Source organism: Saccopteryx bilineata, chromosome 3, assembly GCF_036850765.1.
Source record: "Saccopteryx bilineata isolate mSacBil1 chromosome 3, mSacBil1_pri_phased_curated, whole genome shotgun sequence".
NCBI classification, from domain to species: Eukaryota; Metazoa; Chordata; class Mammalia; order Chiroptera; family Emballonuridae; genus Saccopteryx; species Saccopteryx bilineata.
The window spans coordinates 9129010-9136196 of record NC_089492.1 but is presented as its reverse complement, the minus strand read 5'-3'; positions in this window follow the sequence as shown (position 1 = coordinate 9136196).

Below are 7187 nucleotides of genomic sequence, written 5' to 3'. Positions count from 1 at the left end.
GACAGTTTCCGACACATTTTTTCCTCTCCTATTCAAGTCAATGGGAGACTGCAGCAGATTCCTCTCAAATATACAGCATGTTGCTTAATGTTTTGCACACTAGAACTTTTCCTAGAGCAGAAAAATTCCAAAGGTGGAATCCGCCACCCCCAATAGACTTCTATAGGAGGTAGATCTTTTACACTGCAGAATCCGCACAGCAGATTCCTCAGTGTGAGGCCTCTTCCGGTCAGAATGGTGCTCATCAACAAAACAACACAGAATAAGTGCTGGTGAGGATGTGGAGAAAAGGGAACCCTCCTGCACTGCTGGTGGGAATGCAGACTGGTGCAGCCTCTGGGGAAAACAATATGGAGATTCCTCAAAAAATTGAAAATCGAACTGCCTTTTGACCCAGCCATCCCACTTTTAGGATATACCCCAAGGACACCATAGAATGGTTCCAGAAGGAGAAATGCACCCCCATGTTTATAGCAGCATTGTTCACAATAGCGAAGATCTGGAAACAGCCCAAGTGTCCCTCAGAGGATGAGTGGATTAAAAAGCTTTGGTACATATATACTATGAAATACTACTCAGTCATAAGAAATGATGACATCGGATCATTTACAATAACATGGATGGACCTTGATAACATTATACGGGTGAAATAAGTAAATCAGAAAAACTAAGAACTATATGAACCCATGCATAGATGGGACATAAAAATGAGACTCAGAGACATGACAAGAATGTGATGGTAACAGAGAGTGGGGTGGAGGGGTGGGGAGGGGGCAAGGAAGGAGATGGAGGGGTGGGGGAGGGTAGGGGCACAAAGAAAACCAGATAGAAGGTGACGGAGGACGATTTGACTTTGAGTGAGGGGTATGCAGCATAATCAAAGGTCAAAATAATCTGGAGATGTTTTCTCGGAACATATGTACCCTGATTAATCAATGTCACTGCATTAAAATTAATAAAAGTAAGATTTAAAAAAGTTTAAAAAAAGACAACAATAAAAAATAATTAAATATTTTCTTTTTTCTTTTTTCTTTCCCTCTCTGAAAAAATACTGTGAAAAACTGATAATTATATTATGCTAAATGGAACAAAAACTACCTATAACAAAGGGCCTGAGTTGGGGAGAAGTGATAAAGGGGCAAAAAGGAGGTAGGGACCCACAAAATGCAAAAAAGGAAAAAATTTGGATCAAGAATAAAATAATTTGTTTGTAAATGATGGTTGACTAAGAAATATAGTGAAAGGGATAAGAGAAAAACAAGAAAAAGAAAAAGTATTACTGTATTAAGTGGAATTAAAACTAGATAAAATGGAGAGCTGGGGTTGGGGAGAATATAATGAGTTAAAAAGAGAAGTAAAAAGCACACAAAATGCCACAAAGAAAAAATTTAAATCCAAAACAAAATAATTTGTTTGTGAGTGAGGATTGAATGAGAGGAAAAGTAAAGAAAAAAAGAAGAAACTAAGAAACAGGGAGAAAAAAGAAAAAGGGAAATAAGAAAAAGAAAAAAAAGGAGAGAGTTAAGGGTTTTGGAGTGTAATCCTCATAGAGAGAAAGAAAAAAGGAAAGAAAAAAAATGGGAAATGTAACACTTATGGGTAATGTAGTTCAAGATGAAGAGAAAAGAATAAGACAAGCAGAGAATAAAAGGGCCAAGGTAGAAGAAGAAAAAAAATAAAGTTAAGAAGATGAAAGAAATAAAAATAAAGTGGAAAAAGTTATAAAGACTGTGGATTTTCCTTGATTTTGAGAGGTTCTCTTCTTCCTTTTTCTTTCCTCTCCCTCTTCCTGGTCAGTGCCTCTGTACCCCAGGCTCTGCCACTGTGGCATGCTTAGGTAGAGATTTGCAGTTGATGTGTCTCTATGGTGATGTCATATATTAGGCCTCAGTCTCGTTGGTAGTCAGGGCTTGTTAGCATTTGCAAGCTCCAACAATGGGAGAGTCCATTTTTCTGGAGCCAAGTCTCTCCTTCCTGAATTAGCAGCCTGATAATCAAGCTATGAGATTGCTCCTGCCACTGCCTGGAGATTAAAAGGCTCAAAGAGCTGGCAAATCCCCACTCTATCCCCATTCAGTGCAGGGTTCTGAGTAAGGCTCTGTCAGTCAGAGCCACCAGCATAATCAGGCTGGGCTGAGAGCCAATTGCTCTCAAGGTACCTTTCTATGAGCCTCTAGGGATGTCCTGTATGCCTCAGCACTCTGTGGGACCACTTTCCCCAGGTTTTTTGCACTTTGTATCCTGTATTGGCTGGGAAGAAGATGCCCTAGTCACTGCCTGCAGAACAGGAGGTCTTAAAAGCTGCCAAGTCCCTCATTTTAGTGCACAGCCCTGAGTATAAAAGCTCTGCCAACCAGAGCCACCAACTTAAGCTGGTAGGGGGGCATGTTGACTTCTGTTCAGTTCCCCAGGTACATCTAGTTAAATTAGCCTTAGCATTCCATGGGATTGTTTTCTGCAGTCTTCTTCCTTGTTAAAAAAAAGCCTACAGCCTAGCCTGTCTAGCTTCTGCAGTGTTCTCTGAGATTTGTTCTGTGGGAATGTGTTTTTCACCCTGTATTGGCTGACAGAAAGTTGCCCCCGCCCCTACGTGCATAGCAAGAGGCACTAAAAAATATCATGTCTCTTATCTTAGATCGCTGATCTGAGAGAGACCTTGTCAACTAGAACCGTGTAAGCCAGTTGGGCATTGAGCAGTCTGTGGGTTAAGCTAATTTCAGTGATTGGATCTGCAGATCTGCTCCAGAGACAGTTTGCAAGCTGCTTGCATGCCCCTTCCCCTAGCACTTCTGTATTTTTTCTTCCCCAGGATGTTAGCCTGGATGTCTGGGTGAGGTGCCCCACTGGCCCAGATAAGTCGAGGCATAGGGAATTTCGCTTTTGCACACTCCCCACACTGCTGTTCGGGGAGCAGGGATTAGACAGAGACTCTGGTCACAGCCCACACAGAAGTCTCTGACCCTGCCGCTCCATCCAGGGACACGGGTGCCCATGCCTGGGGTGCTAGGAGGAACCTCTCACACACTGTCCATGCTCACCTACCAGGATATTGGGGGTAATGGCAGCCGCTGCTCGCCCACCTTTGCTGGGGTCTGGAGCCGGTGTCAGCTCATGTGGGCTGAATCCTTGTGGGCACACTCTTTTCTTGGATTGAACATCTGTGCTCCAGCCCAGTTCCCTCCACACCATCAGCCCCCACTCTCTCTCAGTTCCAAGTGAAAGCATCCCTTGCTCAGGATAGTAAGGAAGGAGGAGTGTTCCGTTCTTTGTCTTATTTTCTTCAGGGTTGATTATATATTTAGCCAACTTTTCACACAATCATAACTTCTTGTTCAGTGTGTGGGACTTCCAGATGCTCCAGGGATAGATTTTTCTGTTTCTGGTTGTATATCTTGTTGAAATTTTGGGGAGAGGTATCGGGAGCACTCCTCACAGCACCATTTCTCTGACGTCACTCCCCCTTAACATTCTTTAGATGTGAGAAAGACTGCTCACATGCATACGTAGAGCCAAACATTGTCAGTACAGCAATACTCACATGCTGCAGTGTGTGGTATGTGACGGAAGCTCATTCTAAGTTTTGACAATCAGATGGTCTGAGGGTTGAAGTTTTTCCATTTCTCCCCACTTGTGTTTGCTCCCCAACTCTGCTTGCCATCGTGCAAGTCTTTCCAAATCTTCATTCAGTGACTTGAACTTATTCACCAACATGTCTGAGGCCTTCAGGTCAGCAGCTTGTAGCTCAAAATCTCTGACAGAGACACCAGGGATATAATTCAGGTTGGTGCTGTCCACTGCACACTCGCGTGGATGGGTGACGAACTTAAAAAGGCGAGTGCGCTCAGGAAATTCTTTAAAGCACGCTTTGAATGACTGCAGGAGATTAGATGTGAAGCCTGCTAGCTGCTGGAGATCTAGATTTTAAGCAGGGTCACTTGCTGTGCATGCATCTCTAAACTCTCCCAGTTTTTCAAAGTGTAGTAAATGACCTGTGTCAATGTTAATGATGAAAAGTTTCAGCTTGTTTTCAAATGCAAACACTGCTTGTTGAAGGGATAAGACTGTATTTCCAATGCCTTGCATTTTCACATTGAACTGGTTCAGATGTTAAGTCATGTCCACGAGATAGTAGAACTTCAGGAGCCACTGAGTGTTAGCTAACTCAGGATGCTCGACGTTTTTCATTTCAAGAAAAGTCTGAATTTCACTCAGACAAGCTGCAAAATGGCTGAGCACCTTCCCTCTTGAAAACCAACACACATTGCTGTGCAGAAGCAGACTAGGATAATTATTCCCAACTTCATCCAGCAGTGTTTTAAACTGGCGATCATTTAAAGCTCGGGCAACAAGAAATTTGACCACCCGAATGACCAGCAACATCACCTCACCAAGCTGCGTGCCACACATCTGAGCACAAAGCGCCTCCTGATGTAGGATGCAGTGAAAACTTAGGATGGGTCTCTTTTCATGTTCACGAAGAAACGCTACTAATTCTCTGTTTTTCCCCCGCCATACACGGAGCACCATCAGTACACACCGAAATAAGTTTATCCATTGGTAGATTTTTTTCTTTAGTGAACTCAGTGAAAGACTTGAATAAATTCTCCCCTCTTGTTGTCTCTTTCATAGAAAAAACAGCAAGACTTTCATTACATAGTATGTCACTGACAGCATACCTTGCAATCACGCTGAACTAGGATAAATGGCTTACGTCTGTTGACTCATCCAAAGCAAGAGAAAAGAATGGTGCTACATTTATGTCTTTCACTTGTGTTGCCTCAATTTGATTTGCCATCATGATGGTACGATCGTGAACAGTTCTTGCCAACAAAGGCATGTCTTTTATTCATTTGATTATCTTGTCTTTATCCAAAAAGTCGTCAAAAAGTTCATTGGCAACATCAAGCATGAATGTTTTGGCATACTTCCCATCTGTGAATGGCTTTTCATTTCTCACAATTGCTAAAGCATCAGCAAAGCTAGCTGAATTCCAGTCACCTTGTCAAGTCCAAACATGGAGTTGCTGCTGACTAGCTTGCACTCTGCACAATAGCTCTTGACCTGCTTTCCTCCTGCTGTCCCCCGCTGGATATTTTGATGCAAATGTAGTATGGCGTGTGTCAAAGTGCCGCTTTATATTTGACCATTTCATTGATGCAATTTTATCATTGCATATTAGACACACTGCAGAACCTGCTCTCTCCACAAAAGCGAATTCCTCTGTCCATTCCTGCTGAAAAGTACAATACTCCTCATCTTTTTTCTTTTAGCCACCTTCTTCATCAAAAGGGCTTCTGCAAGTAGTTAGCTGACTACTTGATAAGAGGAGGGAAGTTTACTTCCTGACCTCACAATGACCCGTGTACATTACGCATTATCCAATAAAAATTTGGTGTTGTCCTGGAGGACAGCTGTGATTGGCTTCAGCCACCCGCAACCATGAACGTGAGCAGTAGAAAATGAATGGATTGTAATAGATGAGAATGTTTTATATTTTTAACGTTATTATTTTTTTATTAAAAATCTGTCTGCAAGCCAGATGCAGCCATCAAAAGAGCCACATCTGGCTCATGAGCCATAGGTTCCCAACTCCTGTTCAAGGGGCTAGTTATATACCCTTAATTATACATGAGTGGGGGAAAAGCCAGATGTCATGGCATAAACTTATACCCTTTGTTTTTACCTATACAGGTTTGGGAAAAGGCTGAAGGGGGGATGGGACAGAATTCATTAACAAGTTTATAACATTTGTCTATAGGATTCATAAAAAGACGTTTCTACACATTAAAACTTACAAGGTAAAACAATAGTAAAAATGTCACTTTACATATCAAAAGACATTCCTATATTTTCTAGTGTTCATTTACTATTCCTTTCTTTTGAGATATATACATTAACTACAGCTTTCAGAAGGGGAGGGGTAGTTTCCATGGGCAAATGCCTGTAAATGGCCCATCAATATAAGAAAAAGTTTATTTTAATCTTTCTCTTCCTTCATGTGGCCAGCTATTCACAAGCCTCCATATAGGTGTGAGTGTGTGTGTGTGAGGGGGGGGAGGGTCAGTGAATCCAAATCTCCTTTCCCTCTACATTTATAATATAATGCCATCGGCCATCCTGGTTTTATGCTAATCACAAAAGCATAAAAACCACATTTACAAAATCTTTCTGTATGCCTAGCTCAAATTAATAAAGTGTTCTTTAAGCTTCCTAAAATGTTAAGTTTTTAGCTTTTGATACCTTATAACAGAACCACTGACCTCCACAATATCATAGACTTCAGTCTCATTCTCTCTATTGTCACTGCAGCACGTCATTGACTGCACAACCGTTTCTTCATTCATTGTTAAAGGGGCATATTATAGGGAGCAGTGTGAGATAGAGACACAGAGAGACAGAGACAGAGGAACAGAGAGACAGAGAAGGACAGAGAGAGTGTGAGAAAAACTGGTATTTGTGTGGTGCTATGCCCTTATCCCTGAGTAGCAGGACCCCATGTGTATGTCACAGATCTCTACCTGGGACTCAACAATTTAGGAAGGGTGAGCTAAGAACCCTAAATTGGTGTTGCATGCATTCTTAAAGAGAGGAGGAGTGAGTGAGGGAATGATTGAAATTAGAGCTGAGCAAAGAGTACATCTGGAATTTAAGCTCAGTTTTCTGGATTGCTTGGGAACCTCCAATTTTGTTCTGAGCTTTTCAGTTTCCTCCCCAGCAGGCCTCATGTTCCCCCTTAGTAAAGCCTTATGTCGTGAAAGGGATCCTTTCTGAAATCTAACACAGGCTAGGCACATGGTCCTCTCACTTTCTCAGGTTCCAGCTTTCTTTAGGAACAGTTCTGAGGGCTCTGCATTCAACTTACTCCCCTCTCTCGGTTAACCCATTCCTGCTCCATCCTGGTCCATCCCTGCCCTTTCCTGACCCATCCCACCCTCACTTCCTATGGACAGGAATCAGGGCCTTGGTAGCAGGGTACTTCTGCCCTGCTCCACAGATAATTACAGTTAGGACCCCTCCTCAACCCCAGAAAACACATAAGACTTAGTGGATGGACGTCCTTTTGGTCTAAAAGAGAAATATAATTCCCCAACCAAGAGTAAGTCTCAGAAGACAGGGTTTCTTTCCACTCTGCTCTTGGTCCCTGAGCCCCACATTCCCCTCCACCAGCACCCTCAGCCCTGTAGACC